Source organism: Lipotes vexillifer, unplaced genomic scaffold, assembly GCF_000442215.2.
Source record: "Lipotes vexillifer unplaced genomic scaffold, Lipotes_vexillifer_v1.1 scaffold462, whole genome shotgun sequence".
NCBI lineage: Eukaryota > Metazoa > Chordata > Mammalia > Artiodactyla > Lipotidae > Lipotes > Lipotes vexillifer.
In genome coordinates this window covers 498,796-517,127 of record NW_006770402.1, presented here as the reverse complement: position 1 = coordinate 517,127, position 18,332 = coordinate 498,796, and positions in this window count along the sequence as shown.

The following is an 18,332-nucleotide window of genomic DNA, read 5'->3' as shown; positions in this document are numbered from 1 at the left end:
TCTTTCCCTTTTCTACCTTATTTTTTATAAGGCAAGTCATTCTGGGTAGGTATACTTGTCCCTGGCTATACAACATACTTCCTTTCACAAAGGAGTCAATCTTTAAGTATAACCAAAGATGTCTGGCATCTAATTTTAACTATAATGTATACTCAAATGCTTGTTCTCTGATAATTATTAGAGATGTTGGCTATATTCCGTGTCAAAGAAAATACTATTTGTGGGCTTCCCTGGTGGCGCAGTGGTTGAGAATCCGCCTGCCGATGCAGGGGACACGGGTTCGTGCCACGGTCCGAGAAGATCCCACATGCCGCAGAGCGGCTGGGCCCATGAGCCATGGCTGCTGAGCCTGTGCATCCGGAGCCTGTGCTCTGCAACGGGAGAGGCCACAACAGTGAGAGGCCCGCGTACCGGAAAAAAAAAAAAAAAAAAAAGAAAATACCATTTGGACTTCCTTAAATATGGTTTGAATGGGTAACTTTGAAAGGAATTGTGCATTTCAACTTTAGTATTTAGTTTCCTCAGCATAATTATATGACAGTATGTCCAAAATTTTTCTAAGAATTCTGAAAGTAAAAATTAATAACCCCTGTCTTAAGTAGTTTTTCCTGGGGAACAGACTCTGAGATGGAGATTTGCATGCCTGTTGTTTATTAGGGCGTGTTCTCAGCATCAACTCCTATTATAAAGTGAAGCACGAGAGACTTGGGATGAGGGAGGTGGTAATGCTATACAGGAAGCTCTGAATCTGAGATGCCCTTATTTTAGGGAAAGTGATTGAGATTTCATTCCCTTGTGTTTACCAGACACAGATGAAGACTGACCCTGGGAAGAGGGCAAAACCTCAGGTGAGGCAGTTCACTTTGGTTGAGGGCAGTTTTTGGAAAATGAATGCTTCAGTCCTAAGGGTTATCTGGAAGGAACACCATAGCATCTACCATAATTCACCCTTTGCACTACAAAGACCCATTTGCTTCACATAATCAACTGATTCCATCTTTGAAGTGATCCCCTGGAATTCTGATTAGTTCCAATTCCTGGGCAAAATAACAGGAGAAAGGTTAATGGGACAAACTATAAACCACCCACCATAGTTTTTCTTAGGACAACTGATACTCATCTTTTCTCTACTGCTCATTCTAGAGTCTCCTCATCTTTTTAATTAATTTATTATTATTATTATTAATTTATTTTTTTTTTGCGGTACGTGGGCCTCTCACTGTTGTGGCCTCTCCTGTTGTGGAGCACAGGCTCTGGATGCGCAGGCTCAGCAGCCATGGCTCACGGGCCCAGCCGCTCCGTGGCATGTGGGATCTTCCCAGACCGGGGCACGAACACGTGTCCCCTGCATCGTCAGGCAGACTCTCAACCACTGCGCCACCAGGGAAGCCCTAGAGTCTCCTCATCTCTGTTTAGAAACTCTGATGGTCTTAGGTGTCTTACTTGGTGGGGTGACCCAGACCCTCATCCCTAAAAGTTCTGCACCCTCACTTATGCATTTCTCATGCTGTACCTGCTATATTTGTCAATTTATGATAAAATCTGAGCAGGAGAATACCTATAGAAGCTCCTATGGATCAGTAACATGGCAAACATATTCTTTCTTGGCCCGATAATATAATAGCAACCTATCTTCTCCTGACGATTCTGGTCACAGAGTATCAATTTCAACTCAGACCCTGTACCCAACAGTCCTTCAAATATCACGGTATTCACTGCTCCCTTTTTATCTGTGCACACTTTGTATGAATAAATGACCATAGGTCCCATTGGGGAAGGAATGTAAGATTATTACCTTGTACATTTGCTGCAGTCTTTCAGGGTCCTTGTTCTTAGGGAATCTGGTCTCTCAGTCAAGAGAGTCAAAGCCTGATTGGCTAGAGTCTTCAAACTTTTGAGGATCAACTGCTCTAAGCTCCTGATATTCAACCTTGATTTCTTATACATTAACATCTTTGTTGCCCTTCTATTTTGTTCCTAGGGTTGTTCTGTTCTAGTAATCATTTTCATTATGTTGTGTATCTCAGACTACCCTGGATGGCATCCGACATGGCCACTCATCTGATAATTAGGCTGAGTTATTGTGCCTCTACTTGGCCTCTGTTATTAGGGGACTCAGTTCTGTAATAGCATCATCTACTTTCATCCTTAGCTTACAGAAGACAGCCTCTATTCAGATTATCAGTACAGTTAGTGTGTTCTCCCTAGAGCATTCCTTATCACTGTAATAAATGGAGTGTCCTCTGGATTCTCTTATTGATGTTAGTTTGTGATTTTCTAGCTTTATGCTGTACATCTATACTGGCATGTCAGCTTCTCTGAGCCCATCATCTCTTCTTCTATTCTCTACCATGGCAGTTCTGGCATTTCTTCTTTACATAGGTCATCAATCACTGCTGCTTCCAAAAGCCATCCTAGCTTTGTATTAGCACTGTGTCCTGGGGCCTTATCAGCATGTTAAATTCCATATTGTGGTACAGTGCCCCCATATTGATAAATTGTCACTTATCCAACTTTATATACCACCCTCCTGATCCAGCACCCTCAGGGTCCTTGCTCAAGCATGTTTTCTCTACTCAGCTGGTACATGTACTACAGCTCTTCTGGGTTATAATCACTTCTCTCTTAGCAGACCTGACATTTTCCTGACCTAATTATATTGCCACTTAGTTCTAGTTATTGGTCAAGTGGCCGGGATGAAAGATGAGGATAGAGCCTGAAGGTGAGCGGCATATTGTCAGTTAAGGCAGGGGCCTCTGAATCATCTTCATGGAAGGAGGGGATATTAACTTAACTGAGAGAACTGGGTCACTTCTGTAAGCCCAGAGGGTTCAGAGGCACCTAGGGTTTCAAAAATTTTGATTACGATAATCCTAATGCTCCTATTCCAAATTTCCGAGTCTAATTCTTAACCAGGACCCTGATTTCAATCTATTAGGTATACTACCCTTATAAGAAAATTTTAGGTAAGATGTTAAATTTTCTGTTGTTTGGTTGCAGGAGACAGTAGTCTCTTTAATAAGCTCCCAAGGGAACCATGTCACCATGTCACCCTCACAACCTTAAGTTGATGAGTTATCACCTTTTATTGTCTATATACACACACACACACCCCTACAAAATAATCATGAATTTCCATAGTTCTTATAAGTACCTTTTCTTCCCCAAACTTCACAAACACCTGAGATAGTCTATCTGCCAGTGCATTCCTTTACATTGGTATAACAATCCCAGTTTATCACCAGTGAGAACTTCAACAATTTCACCAAGCCTACATGCTAAGGGCTATCAGTATTCCTCTTACCAGTGAGCTGAATGACTGGAAATCCAGCTTCCAAAAGCCAGTTTAGAATCTGCTTCCTATGACTCCTGGCACCAAATGTTGTAGGTCAGATTTCCCAGAAATCGGAATCAGCAAATAAGTGGATTATTCCAGTGTGCCCTTAGAAACACCTGTGAGACAGAGAGAGGGAGGCAAGATTGAAATAAGACAAAATTTGAACTTTGATACAAAGACAACAGAGAATTCAGCCAATCCCATAGGGAGCACTGAAGTTGGGATCATTATTCAGTGATGTTCTGCCCTCAAGACAGGGCATATTCTTGGAAGAGGCAGCTCTCCTTGCCAAGGAAATTCTTAGCTGTGAACTGATAGCCTGCAGCTTTCCCAGTGGCTGAGCGAATGAATGTCTCAATCTGTAAGGGATTATCTGGTCAGTGCAGTACAGCATCCACTCTCTGATCTCATGATGCTTACAACACAACAGAATAAAATGTGTTTCCATGGGGTAAAAATATAGCATAATAGGGCAATAGAGTGAAATGTAGTATTTTTAGCCTGTATGGTAATGATATATTGAGTGAACAATTATAAATCTCAAATAATGTATCTATAAAAATTTTAATGTTGATAAAAAGTTTTCTCTTTCCATTTACCTGGTTTTTAAAGAATATTGAAGTAGTATCAATTATCATGCTTTCAGCTTCAAGTAAGAGACTACCCAGAAAGTAACTCAAATGATGTAGACTTCACTTATCAGTGATGTGTGAGACAAGCATTTTAGAGGATTAGTTCAGAAACTCAACATATCAACAGGAGGCTAAGGTCTTCTACATTTTCACCGTTCTTGGTAGCACTCCAAGCATTGCATCCTGACAAAAGTGGATGGAGGAAAATGCTTGCCTTTCTTTTCTCCATTTATGTTAGAGATTTAAAAATTTCCCTAAGCCCTTTATGCTCATTGTCCAAATATTTTCCACTTGATTACTCCTAGAATTTCAAGGAGGGATGAAATTAATACAGTTGGCTTAAACAAATTAACTAAGCTCCTGGAACAGGGCATATTTTTTCCCACCCCAACTAAATCAGCATCTGTAAGGAAGGAAAAGGGGAAATAGATGTTGAATAGGCAATTGATTTTTTTTTTTTTTTTTTGCGTTTCTTTAGTAACTCAAATGATGTAGACTTCACTTATCAGTGATGTGTGAGACAAGCATTTTAGAGGATTAGTTCAGAAACTCAACATATCAACAGGAGGCTAAGGTCTTCTACATTTTCACCGTTCTTGGTAGCACTCCAAGCATTGCATCCTGACAAAAGTGGATGGAGGAAAATGCTTGCCTTTCTTTTCTCCATTTATGTTAGAGATTTAAAAATTTCCCTAAGCCCTTTATGCTCATTGTCCAAATATTTTCCACTTGATTACTCCTAGAATTTCAAGGAGGGATGAAATTAATACAGTTGGCTTAAACAAATTAACTAAGCTCCTGGAACAGGGCATATTTTTTCCCACCCCAACTAAATCAGCATCTGTAAGGAAGGAAAAGGGGAAATAGATGTTGAAAAGGCAATTTATTTTTTTTTTTTTTTTTTTGGCCACAGTTACTGTAGGGGAATCAAGCTGATGTCTAAATCAGAATGTAGACGATGAGATGTTCATATTTAAGGAATGATGAAAGAGTAGGTGGGATTGTATTAAACAAAATTTTATTAACTTGAGCAGGAACATTGCTTCAGGAGAATTTGAGTAAACCTAATGTCTTGGTGATTATTATATGGCATATTATTTTGCATTAATATACTCCTAGTTTGTCATCATTTCAACGTATGACAAATCAGTATGTCACCTGAAAATGATGACAAGTAAATGTTCACTTCAACACTGTTTTTCTCCATAAGTATCAACATATTGTTATTTCAGGAAGATGATGGAGTATATAGTTCATTACTGAGACCACTGTTCTTGTTCTTCTCTGTCCTACAGTACACACACACACTGTACCACTGTCCTTTGATAGGCACAGTCTTCAGCTGGGGCCTGTATGTTTTAAAAGAATTATTTTCAAATGTATTTATGAATGAATGAATCCAATGTCTGTTTAACTTTTCTCTCACCCTCTTCTTATGGCTCTCTGACACAACTGGAGTTTGACTTTCTGCCAGACAGAGTATATACGACTGGAGCATTTTGGCTTCTGTTGTCCAAGATCTCTCTGCTCTTTTAACATTGTTCCTCATTCTTACTTCTTTGGCTTCAGTTCTCTGCTTTGGTAACTAAAGCAACACTCACTTGAGTGTCACTGAAGGTTTCTCATCTACCGTTCCTTTGAGATTCAAGTTCAACATCTTTTACTCTAAGATTTTAAAGTTTCCCCCCCCTTACATTTAATCTTTTTAACTAATATTCTAAATTTTTAAACATTAAACAAACCAATATTCAGAAAGATTTGCGTTTCCATAGGAAAATCTCTCCAAAGGGAAACTTCTATTTATATTTAAATTTCAATCTATATTTTTTCAATAAAAAGTAATTGCTATTTTGTAATTAAATTGTTTCTCCTTTCATGGTAATATTTTAAGAAGACTCCCTACAGTGTTATACTTTTTGAAGAGACTGGTTAATGATTATATTTTCATCTCATAGTATTAAGATATAAATGTGCATATGGGTATATCACATATAATATGAATAGTGACTAATATAATTTCTAATTTAAAATATGCCATATTTTAATTCATTCACCAGTTTATTCATCACCCATCCATGAGTTATATATTGGGAACACAAAGAAGAAATGTTACTTGCAAATGAAAATTGATGTGGAAGTTTCTGTAGTGAAGAATCATGTATCAATCTGTATTCCACTCAAGTGGACTTCCTCCAATTTAAGTTTATGAAATAATCAATTATTTCCACGAAGACCGGATATAGTTGCAATAGCTGTAGCAGTGTAACCTTGCAAAGCATATGATTATTTTCATTAGAACAAGTTGATTCTGTATTGTTTATTCTAAAGATCAATTGGAATCACTGAAGATTTATAGGCAAGGGTAACACAATCAGTTAAGTTATTCCTGTGGTATTGTGGATGATGGATCAGAGAAGTGACAGGGTAAATAGAACAGTTAGGGAATAACACTAGTCCAACAATGGCCAGATAATCCACAGCTTAGGTGCCTGAGAAGTGCCTAAAACCTCCTTAAATTGTACAGTTTCAGAGAAGACTAACAAGCTGAGGGAGTTCAGCCATCATGTAGGTATACTGCAGTAATTTCAGGCACTAATAAATAGAGCCTATTAGTAGTACAGGCTCTGGAGTCAGATGACTTCAGTTTGTATCCAGCTCTTCCACTTACTTAATCTATGACCTTAGAGAGGATATCAACTCTCTAAACTCTGTTTACTCATTTGTAAAATCAAAAGAATTGGAGTAGGCACTCTATTAACCAACACTCATATAGTGATGGTGAAGATTAAATTAGATTAAACCAGGAATCCTTATAATGACACTGGGCAGAAACTTCATCACTACTGTTTTAAAGATGAGTTTATTTCATGCTTTGCATTTTTTCTATGAAGTGAAATCTTTTACTGAAACAAATGTGATCAAACATTTTCATGTCTTTTGCACTGAATCACGCTTTCCTCATGCTTCTGTTCCTTCTCTTATTTTATCTACAAACACATATCTTTCCTTAAGTTGTAAATTAGGAATATGAAAAACTGATATAGTCTGACACATTACTATTAATTCTGGAAATATGACCGATAACCTTGAAAGGATATATAGGTGAATAATTATGACACACTTTATAATTACTTTGAAACTATTCAATATTTGCTATTGCATTAGCTATTTCAACTTTATTTTATAAATTTTTGCTGTTTCCTTCATTTTCAAGCATGTTTCGGTAATATTTCTCAGCATCTGATAATTTGACACATTGAAATATATTTAATTAATAATATTTGTGGTTCTTTGTTTTCAAATGTAGTTTATCAAGTTCTTGAAATACTGTTTTATCTTAGTTTACAAAAGCATTGTTTTAATGATTTCTAAGACTATCATATTAGATAAAACCTTGTGATATTCTTTTCTTTTTAATCTCTAGCATTCCTATTTGATTCTTAGAATTTCCATCTGTCTGCTTATGTTACCCATTTGTTTTTGCATGGTGGCTACTTTTTCCATTAGAGCCCTCAGCACATTAATGATAGCTGTTTTAAATTCCTAGTCTGATAATTTTACAATACCTGCCATATCTGAATTTGGTTCTAATGTTTGCACTGTCTCCTTAAACTTTGATTTTTGCCTTTTAGTGTGCTTTGTAATTTTTTGTTAAAAGGCAGAAATGATGTACTCAGTAAAGGAACTCAGTGAATAGCCCTTTAGTAATATGGTGTTCAGGTATGGGGGGAAGGGAAGCACTATGTATTGCTATGGTTAAATCTTAGTCTTTTAGTGAGCCTCTGCCACTGGGCTGTGAACTTCACAAGGGCTCTCTGTTTGCTCCCTCACTTGCTCCTTCCTCCTCCACCCTCATCATTAGGTGGGACAGGATTGCTAGAGGAGACTGGAATTGGGTTTTTCTTTTCCTCCATGTTCAGTTAGGCTTTGATTAAACTGCAATATGTGAGGTTCTGGCAAAATAATTCCTCCTCAAGGAAGGTCTTGTTAGAAGAACAGCATGCCTGAGTGCATTTCAAAATGTTTACTTTTCCTCACCTACTGCTGGAATCACAAGGGAATTTTTCTCCAATCTTCACCAAGACAACCTGGTAGAAATCCTAGAGGTAAATCTCACAAAAGTTTGGAGACTCCCCAAGAACTCATTCCCCCTGAAGTTTTTTTTTAAATTAATTAATTAATTAATTCATTCATTCATTTATTGGCTGTGTTGGGTCTTCGCTGCTGAGCGCGGACTTTCTCTAGTTGTGTCAAGCAGGGGTTACTCTTCATTGTGGTGCATGGGCTTCTCGTTGCGGTGACTTCTCTTGTTGCAGAGCATGGGCTCTAGGTGCATGGGCTTCAGTAGTTGTGGCATGCAGGCTCAGTAGTTGTAGCTTCTGAGCTCTAGAGCGCAGGCTCAGTAGTTGTGGCGCATGGGCTCAGTTGCTCCGTGGCAGGTGGGATCTTCCTGGACCAGGGCTCGTACCCGTGTCCCCTGCATTGGCAGGCAGATTCTTAACCACTGAGCCACCAGGGAAGTCCCCCCACACTGAAGTTTTTAACTTTTGGAATTGTCCACATTAAGCCTCCAGTAATTTGTCAGTTACAGTTTAGATTTTCCTACCTTGGCACTGGTTATCCCAGATGCTTATGCTTGTAGGTTTCTTTGCTGGTAGGTTGTGATTCTCTGTACTCACCTATCTTTCTCTCTAATTTGGGGGCCTGTGGTTTACCCTGTGACCTAACTTCTCAGATGGATCTAAGAAGTATTGACTTCTTAAGGTTTCTTTTTTCAGATTTTTACTTGTTGTTAAGATGGGGTGATGATTTCTAAGCTCATAATGTTCTGGACAGGAAAACAGAAGTCTCTTAGTTTCTTTATAGGTCAGTTATGATGACTCAATTGGAGATATTGCATATGAATGGAGGTAAGGTAATAAGGAAAAATTAAAGTTAGTTAGATTGAAAAACATAAACCTGAAAGGTATCTGCTGGCCTATGATATAGAAAACAAGAAAATGACGATCCAGAAAATGTTTAAAGTAAAAGAATTATGTTAATGATAAAAACTTTTAACAATTTACATATGGAAGGAATGTACCACAATGTAATAAAGGCCATATATGACAAATGCACAGCTAACATCATACTCAATAGTGAAAGATTGAAAGCTTTTCCTCTAAGATCAGGAACAAGACAAGGGTCCCCACTTTTACCACTCCAATTCAACATAGTACAGTAGTCCTAGCCAGAGCAATTACTAAGAAAAAGAAATAAAAGGCATCAAAATTAGAAAAGAAGAAGTAAAATGGTCTCTATTTGCAGATGATGTGATTTTATATATAGAAAATCCTAAAGACTCCATAAAACTGCTAAATATAATCAAACTCAGTAAAGTTACAGGATACAAAATAACTTAGAAAAACCAGTAGCTTTTTTAAAATTTGGATACGGGAGGAGGAATCAAGATGGCAGAGTAGAAAGACGTGCTCTCACTCCCTCTTGTGAGAACACCAAAATCACAACTAGCTGCTGGACAATCATCAACAGGAAGATGCTGGAACTCACCAAAAAAGATATGCCACATCCAAAGACAAAGGAAAAGCCACAATGAGATGGTAGGAGGGGTGCAATCACAATAAAATTAAATCTCATAACTGCTGGGTGGGTGATTCACAAACTGAAGAACACTTATACCACAGAAGTCAACCAACTGAACTCACAGTTCTGAGCCCCACATCAGGCTTCCCAAACTGGGGGTATGGCAAGGGGAGGAGGAATTCCTATAGAATCAGACTTTGAAAGCTAGTGGGAGTTGATTGCAGGACTCTGACAGGACTGGGGGAAACAGAGACTCCACTCTTGGAGGGCACACACAAAGTAGTGGGCACATCAGGACCCAGGGGAAGGAGCCATGACCCCATGGGAGACTGAACCAGACCTACCTGCTAGTGTTGGAGGGTCTCCTACAGAGGCAGGGGGTGGCTGTGGCTCATCATGGGGACAAGGACACTGGCAGCAGAAGTTCTGGGAAGTATTCCTTGGTGTGAGCCCTCCCAGAGTCCGCCATTAGCCCCACCAAAGAGCCAGGTAGGCTCCAGTGCTGGGTCACCTCAGGCCAAACAACCAACAGGGAGGGAACCCAGCCCCACACATCAGCAGACAAGCAGGTGAAAGTTTTACTGAGCTTGGCCCGCCAGAGCAACAGCCAGTTCTACACACCACCAGTCCCTCCCATCAGGAGACTTGCACAATCCTCTCAGATAGCCTCATCCAACCAAGGGCAAGAAGCAAGAAGAACTACAATTCTGCAGCCTGTGGAACAAAAACCACATTCACAGAAAGATAGACAGATGAAAAGGCAGAGGGCTATATACCAGATGAAGGAACAAGATAAAACCCCAGAAAAACAACTAAATGAAGTGGAGATAGGCAACCTTCAAGAAAAAGAATTCAGAATAATGATAGTGAAGATGATCCAGGACCTCGGAAAAAGAATGGAGGCAAAGATTGAGAAGATGCAAGAAATGTTTAACAAAGACCTAAAAGAATTAAAGACCAAACAAACAGAGATGAGCAATACAATAACTGAAATGAAAATTACACTAGAAGGAATCAATAGCAGAAGAACTGAGACAGAAAAAAGGATAAGTGACTTGGAAGATAGAATGGTGGAACTCACTGCTGTGGAAGAGACTAAAGAAAAAAGAATGAAAAGAAATGAAGACAGCCTAAGAGACCTCTGGGACAACATTAAACACAACAACATTCACATTATAGGGGTCCCAGAAGGAGAAGAGAGAGAGAAAGGACAAGAGAAAATATTTGAAGAGATTATAGTCGAAAACTTCCCTAACATGGACAAGGAAATAACCACCCAAGTCCAGGAAGCGGAGTGAGTCTCATACAGGATAAACCCAAGGAGAAACATGCCGAGACACATAGTAATCAAACTGGTAAAAATTAAAGACAAAGAAAAATTATTGAAAGCAGCAAGGGAAAAACAACAAATAACATACAAGGGAACTCCCATAAGGTTAACAGCTGATTTCTCAGCAGAAACCCTACAAGTCTGAAAGGAGTGGCATGATATACTTAAAGTGATGCAAGTGAAGAACCTACAACCAAGATTACGCTACCCGGCAAGGATCTCATTCAGGTTCCATGGAAAAATCAAAAGCTTTACAGAAAAGCAAAAGCTAAGAGAATTCAGCACCACCAAACAAGCTCTACAACAAATGCTAAAGGAAGTTCTCTAAGTGGGAAACAGAAGAGAAGAAAAGGACCTACAGAAACAAACCCAAAACAATTAAAAAAATGGTCATAGGAACATACATATCGATGATTACCTTAAACGTGAATGGATTAAATGCTCCAACCAAAAGACACAGGTTTGCTGAATGGATACTAAAACAAGATCCATATATATATGCTGTCTACAAGAGACCCATGTCAGACCTAGGGACACATACAGACTGATAGTGAGGGGATGGAAAAAGATATTCCATGCAAATGGAAATCAAAAGAAAGCTGGAGTAGCAATACTCGTATCAGAGAGAATAGGCTTTAAAATAAAGAATGTTACAAGAGACAAGGAAGGACACTACATAATGATCAAGGGATCAATCCAAGAAGAAGATATAACAATTATAAATATATATGCACCCAACATAGGAGCACCTCAATACATAAGGCAACTGCTAACAGCAATAAAAGAGGAAATCAACAGTAACACAATAATAGTGGGGAAATTTAACACCTCACTTACACCAATGGACAGATCATCCAAAATGAAAATAAATAAGGAAACAGGAGCTTTACATGACACAATAGACCAGATAGATTTAACTGATATTTATAGGACATTCCATCCAAAAACAGATTACCCTTTCTTCTCAAGTGCGCATGGAACATTCTCCAGGATGGATCACATCTTGGGTCATAAATCAAGCCTCAGTAAATTTAAGAAAACTGAAATCATATCAACCATCTTTTCTGACCACAATGCTCTAAGACTAGAAATGAATTACAAGGAAAAAACAACGTAAGAAACACAAACACATGGAAACTAAACAATACGTTACTAAATAACCAAGAGATCACTGAAGAAATCAAAGAGGAAATCAAAAACACCTAGAGACAAAAGACAATGAAAACACGACAATCCAAAACCTATGGGATGCAGCAAAAGCAGTTCTAACAGGGAAGTTTATAGCTATACAAGCCTACCTCAAGAAACAAGAAAAATCTCAAGTAAACAATCTAACCTTACACCTAAAGGAAGTAGAGAAAGAAGAACAAACAAAACCCAAAGATAGCAGAAAGAAAGAAAGAAAGAAAGATCAGAGCAGAAATAAATGAAATAGAAATAAATAAAAAAATAGCAAAGATCATTAAAACTAAGAGCTGGTTCTTTGAGAAGATAAACAAAATTGATAAACCATTAGCCAGACTCATCAAGAAAAAGAGAAAGAGGACTCAAGTCAATAAAATTAGAAATGAAAACGGAGAAGTTACAACAGACACCGCAGAAATACAAAGCATCCAAAGAGACTACTACAAGCAACTCTATGCCATTAAAATGGACAACCTGGAAGAAACTGACAAATTCTTACAAAGGTATAACCTTCCAAGACTGAAACAGGAAGAAACAGACAATATGAACAGACCAATCACAAGTAATGAAATTGAAACTGTGATTAAAAATCTTCCAACAAACTAAGGTCCAGGACCAGGTGGCTTCACAGGTGAATTCTAGCAAACATTTAGAGAAGAGCTAACATCCATCCTTCTCAAACCCTTCCAAAAAATTGCAGAGGAAGGACCACTCTCAAACTCATTCTATGAGGCCACAATTACCCTGATACCAAAACCAGACAAACATACTACAGAAAAAGAAAATTACAGAACAATATCACTGATGAATATAGATCCAAAAATCCTCAACAAAATACTAGCAAACAGAATCCAACAACACATTAAAAGGATGATACACTACGATCAAGTGGGATTTATCCCAGGCATGCAAGGATTCTTCAATAAATGCAAATCAATCAATGTGATGCACCATATTAACAAACTGAAGAATAAAAACCATATGATCATCTCAACAGATGCAGAAAAAGCTTTTGACAAACTTCAACACCCATTTATGATAAAATGTCTCCAGAAAGTGGGCACAGAGGGAACCTACCTCAACCTAATAAAGGCCATATATGTGAAACCCACAGCAAACATCATTCTCAATGGTGAAAAACTGAAAACATTTCCTCTAAGATCAGGAACAAGACAAGAATGTCCACTCTCACCACTAGTATTCAACACAGTTTTGGAAGTTGTAGCCATGGCAATCAAAGAAGAAAAAGAAATAAAAGGAAAACAAATTGGAAAAGAAGAAGTAAAACTGTCACTGTTTGCAGGTGACATGATACTATACATAAAGAATCCTAAAGATGCCACCAGAAAACTATTAGAGCTAATCAATGAATTTGGTAAAGTGGCAGGATACAAAATTAATGCACAGAAATCTCTTGCATTCCTATACACTAATGATGAAAAATCTGAAAGAGAAATTATGGAAACACTCCCATTTACCACTGCAACAAAAAGAATAAACTACCTAGGAATAAACCTACCTAGGGAGACAAAAGAGCTGTATGAAGAAAACTGTAAGACACTGATGAAAAAAATTAAAGATAATACCAACAGATGGAGAGATATACCATGTTCTTGGATTGGAAGAATCAATATTGTGAAAATGACTATACTACCCAAAGCAATCTACAGATTCAATGCAATCCCTATCAAATTACCAATGGTATTTTTTACAGAACTAGAACAAATCATCTTAAAATTTGTATGGAGACACAAAAGAGCCTGAAGAGCCAAACCAGTCTTGAGGGGAAAAAACGGAACTGGAGGAATCAGACTCCCTGACTTCAGACTATACTACAAAACTACAGTAATCAAGAAAATATGGTACTCCAGAAAAGCAGAAACACAGATCAATGGAACAAGAGAGAAAGCCCAGAGATAAACCCACACACCTATGGTCAACTAATCTATGACAAAGGAGGCAAACATATACAATGGAGAAAAGAAAGTCTCTTCAATAAGTGGTGCTGGGACAACTGGACAGCTACATTTAAAGGAATGAAATTAGAACACTCCCTAACACCATACACAAAAATAAAGTCAAAATGGATTGGAGACATAAATGTAAGACTGGACACTATAAAATTAGATGAAAACATAGGAAGAACACTCTTTGACATAAATCACAGCAAGATCTTTTTTGATCCACCTCCTAGAGTAATGGAAATAAAAACAAAAATAAACAAATGGGACCTAATGAAACTTCAAAACTTTGGCACAGCAAAGGAAACCATAAAGAAGAAGAAAATACAGCCCTCAGAATGGGAGAAAATATTTGCAAACGAATCAATTGACAAAGGATTAATCTCCAAAATATATAAACAGTTCATGCAGCTCAGTATTAAAGAAACAAACAGCCCAATCCAAAAATGGGCAGAAGACCTAAATAGACATTTCTCCAAAGAAGACATACAGATGGCCAAGAAACAAATGAAAAGGTGCTGAACATCACTAATTTTTAGAGAAATGCAAATCAAAACTACAATGAGGTATCACCTCACAGTAGTTTGAATGGGCATCATCAGAAAATCTACAAACAACAAATGTTGGAGAGGGTGTCGAGAAAAGGGAACCCCCTTGCACTGTTGGTAGGAATGTAAATTGATACAGCCACTATGGAGAACAGTATGGAGGTTCCTTAAAAAACTAAATATAGAATTACCATATGACCCAGCAATCTGACTACTGGGCATATATCCTGAGAAAACCATAATTCAAAAAGACACATACACCTCAATGTTCATTGCAGCACTATTTACAATAGCCAGGTCATGGAAGCAACCTAAATGCCCATCGACAGATGAATGGATAAAGAAGATGTGGTACATATATGCAATGGAATATTACTCATCCATAAAAAGGAATGAAATTGAGTCATTTGTTGAGACGTGGATGGATCTAGAGACTGTCATACAGAGTGACGTAAGTCAGAAGGAGAAAAACAAATATCGTATATTAATGCATGTATGTGGAACCTTGAAAAATGGTACAGATGAACCAGTTTGCAGGGCAGAAGTTGAGATACAGATGTCGAGAACAAACATATGGACACCAAGGGGGGAAAACTGCAGCGGGGTGGGGGTGGTGGTGTACTGAATTGGGCGATTGGGATTGACATGTATACACTGATGTGTATGAAACTGATGACTGATAAGAACCTGCAGTACAAAGAAAAACAAACAAACAAAACAAACAACTAATACTAAACCTCTTTGGGTTATTTGTATGGAAATATGTTAATATAAATGTTTCAGACATTACATGAAATTTCTAAAAATCTTATATGTTCTGGTATAATATTATAAGTCATAATTCTAGTTATTACTTTAAAATGTATATCTCAGAAATAACTAAATTTACTTGTCAATTGCATTATCATGAACTTTCATTAAATCTTTAACCGTGGTCATTTTTAAGTCTTTTGTCATTTACAGACAGTTCTGGGTGTACTCTGATGCTTTTGCAAAAATGTTCCTATAAAAGGGTTTCATCTTCAAGGAATTCACTGAAAAGACTCTGACAAGTACAGGTTTCTGGTAACTGACTATACTGCTGAACTGAATGAATAAGCATTTTCAGAACTCTAATGGGAAACTGATGAATTCATAAAAGTGCTAACAAAGATCAAGATGAAACAAAAAATTAATTACATGGGACTGAGTGAACTGATGAGGATGATTATAATGTTTGTGACTTTCTGTTTGAATAATAAAAACCCAAAATTCAGGGCTTTCCTGGTGGTGCAGTGGTTGAGAGTCCGTCTGTCTATGCAGGGGACACGGGTTTGTGCCCCGGTCCGGGAAGATCCCACATGCCGTGGAGCGGCTGGGCCTGTGAGCCATGGCCGCTGAGCCTGCGTGTCTGAAGCCTGTGCTCCGCAACGGGAGAGGCCACAACAGTGAGAGGCCCGCATACCACAAAAAAAAAAAATTCCACAAGTACTCAGAGGCAAAAAATATACAAATCAATTTTCACTGCAAAGTAAAGGAGCTGTTACAGTGGAGGATTACTGGACTGAATGTCAATATTATGACATAGTATGAGTGTGTTTCGTGTTTGGTAATTGCAATCATTGTTGCTTTTGTTGTGGTCATCCATTTACAATGCTTGGTGTCAGTTTATTTATATCTTGTAAAAATAAAATACAGTGTGTGTGTGTGTGTGTGTGTGTGTGTGTGTGTGTGTGTGTGTGAAAAATAAATAAATAAATAAATTTGGATATGGTTTTGAACCTAAAAAAACAAAAGTAGCTTTTCTGTACACTAACAATAAATTACCTGAAAAAGAAATAAAGAAAATAATCCCCATTGACAATAGCATCAAAAACTATAAAATACTTAGGAATAAATTTAACCAAGGAGGTGAAAGATCTTTACAGTAAAAACTACAAAACAGTGATGAAAGAAATCAAAGAGACACAAATAAATGAAAAACTATTCATGGATTGGAAGAATATTGTTAAAATCTCAATATTATCTAAAGCCATTTATGTATTCAAAGCAACCCCTATTAAGATTCTGATAGTATTTTTTACAGAAGTAGGAAAAACAATCCTAAAATTTATATGGGCACACAGAAGATCAGGACTAGCCAAATCAATACTGAGAAAGAAGAACAAAGCAGGAAGCATCACACTTCCTGATATGAAGCTATAGTATAACGCTATAGTAATCAGAACTTTATGGTTCTGGCAAAAATCAGACACACAGACCAATGGAACTGAATCAAAAGCCCAGAAATAAAATCATGCTTATATGGTCAATGAATATTTGACAAGAGAGCTAAGAATACTCATTATAGGAAAGACAGTCTCTTCAATAAATGGTGCTGAGAAAATTTCATATTCACATCTCAAAGAAAGAAACTAGACCCTTATACCACTCATAAAAACTAACTTGAAATGAATTAAAAACTTAAATATAAATCCTGGAATCATAAAACTATTAGAAGAAAACATAAGCCATTATACTGTACATCTTAAAACTTATACCCTGCTGTACAACGATTAAATCTAAATAAGCTGAAAAAAAGGAAAAGAATTAGAAGGAATATGAGGACACTTCAGGCATGACATTTTTTTCTGTGTAGTTTACATATATGATTGTGTGTATATGTGTGCATGTGAGTGCATGTTTATATATTGGTTCATGATATAAAATGTAATTCTTATAGATCGTGATTAAGAAGTTTTGAAGTCACTAGAATAAATTATATATTAAAATTTTATGCTTATTTAACCTCCAGGTCAGAAATAACTTAAAGGCATTTTTATCATACAATAACAGAATAATATATCTGGAAGGAACTTCATACAATCAGTACCTCCCTACCCATCTCAAAATATGTTAACTAAAATTGTTTAGAAAGTCTAAATATGATTTGAGTAATTAATAGACTATGATAAAGATTTCTTATCAGATAGTGTATTACATTCTAAAATGACAATAGCTGATAAATCAGCAATATCAGTATTTTACAAATAGACAGATTTATTTATTTAGTGGCAGAACTAGAATTAAACCAAACACATCTCATTTCTAGTCTCAGGTGTATTTAAAATAATAGTGTTATCTAATTTTCAGATAATTTTAAATAAGTTAACTGAAATACCTTTAAAATACAAGATAATATTAAAGCTCTGTGGCAATTTGCATTGTGTTTCATTAAACATGCTAAAAATTATAAACACTTTTTTTTTCTGGAACTTGAAATATTATTAACTCTATTTTTGATTTTCTAGATAAATCATCAACTAACAAATGAGTTTTAATTATTCACAGAATGTTAACTACACATTTCTATACATTCTTATATGAAATTTACAAGGTTACTTTTAAAAGTTTGTTAAATAGAATTTATTTCAAGATGTTTAATTGAGAAAAGTGTGAGAATTTGGCCTATATCAAATGAGTCAAAGGAAAAGCCATATGGAGTTAATTATATAATATGTTTTTCATTTTATTTTAGACAATGATTCATAGCATACAGCAATTTCAGCATTCCTTGGCAACCATATGATTATCTGGGTCAAAATGCCCATTTAACAAGAAGTCAGTGTGGAATGACACATGGATTTTAGTAAAGATTTTTACATTTTTCAAAGTATAATGAATAATACCACTCATTAAAAGTTAATTTACTTTGTTAATTTAGTGATCAAATATGTAATTATATTTACAGGTCAATAGATCTGAACTGAATTAGTAGTGGCACAGCTTGAAAGAGTG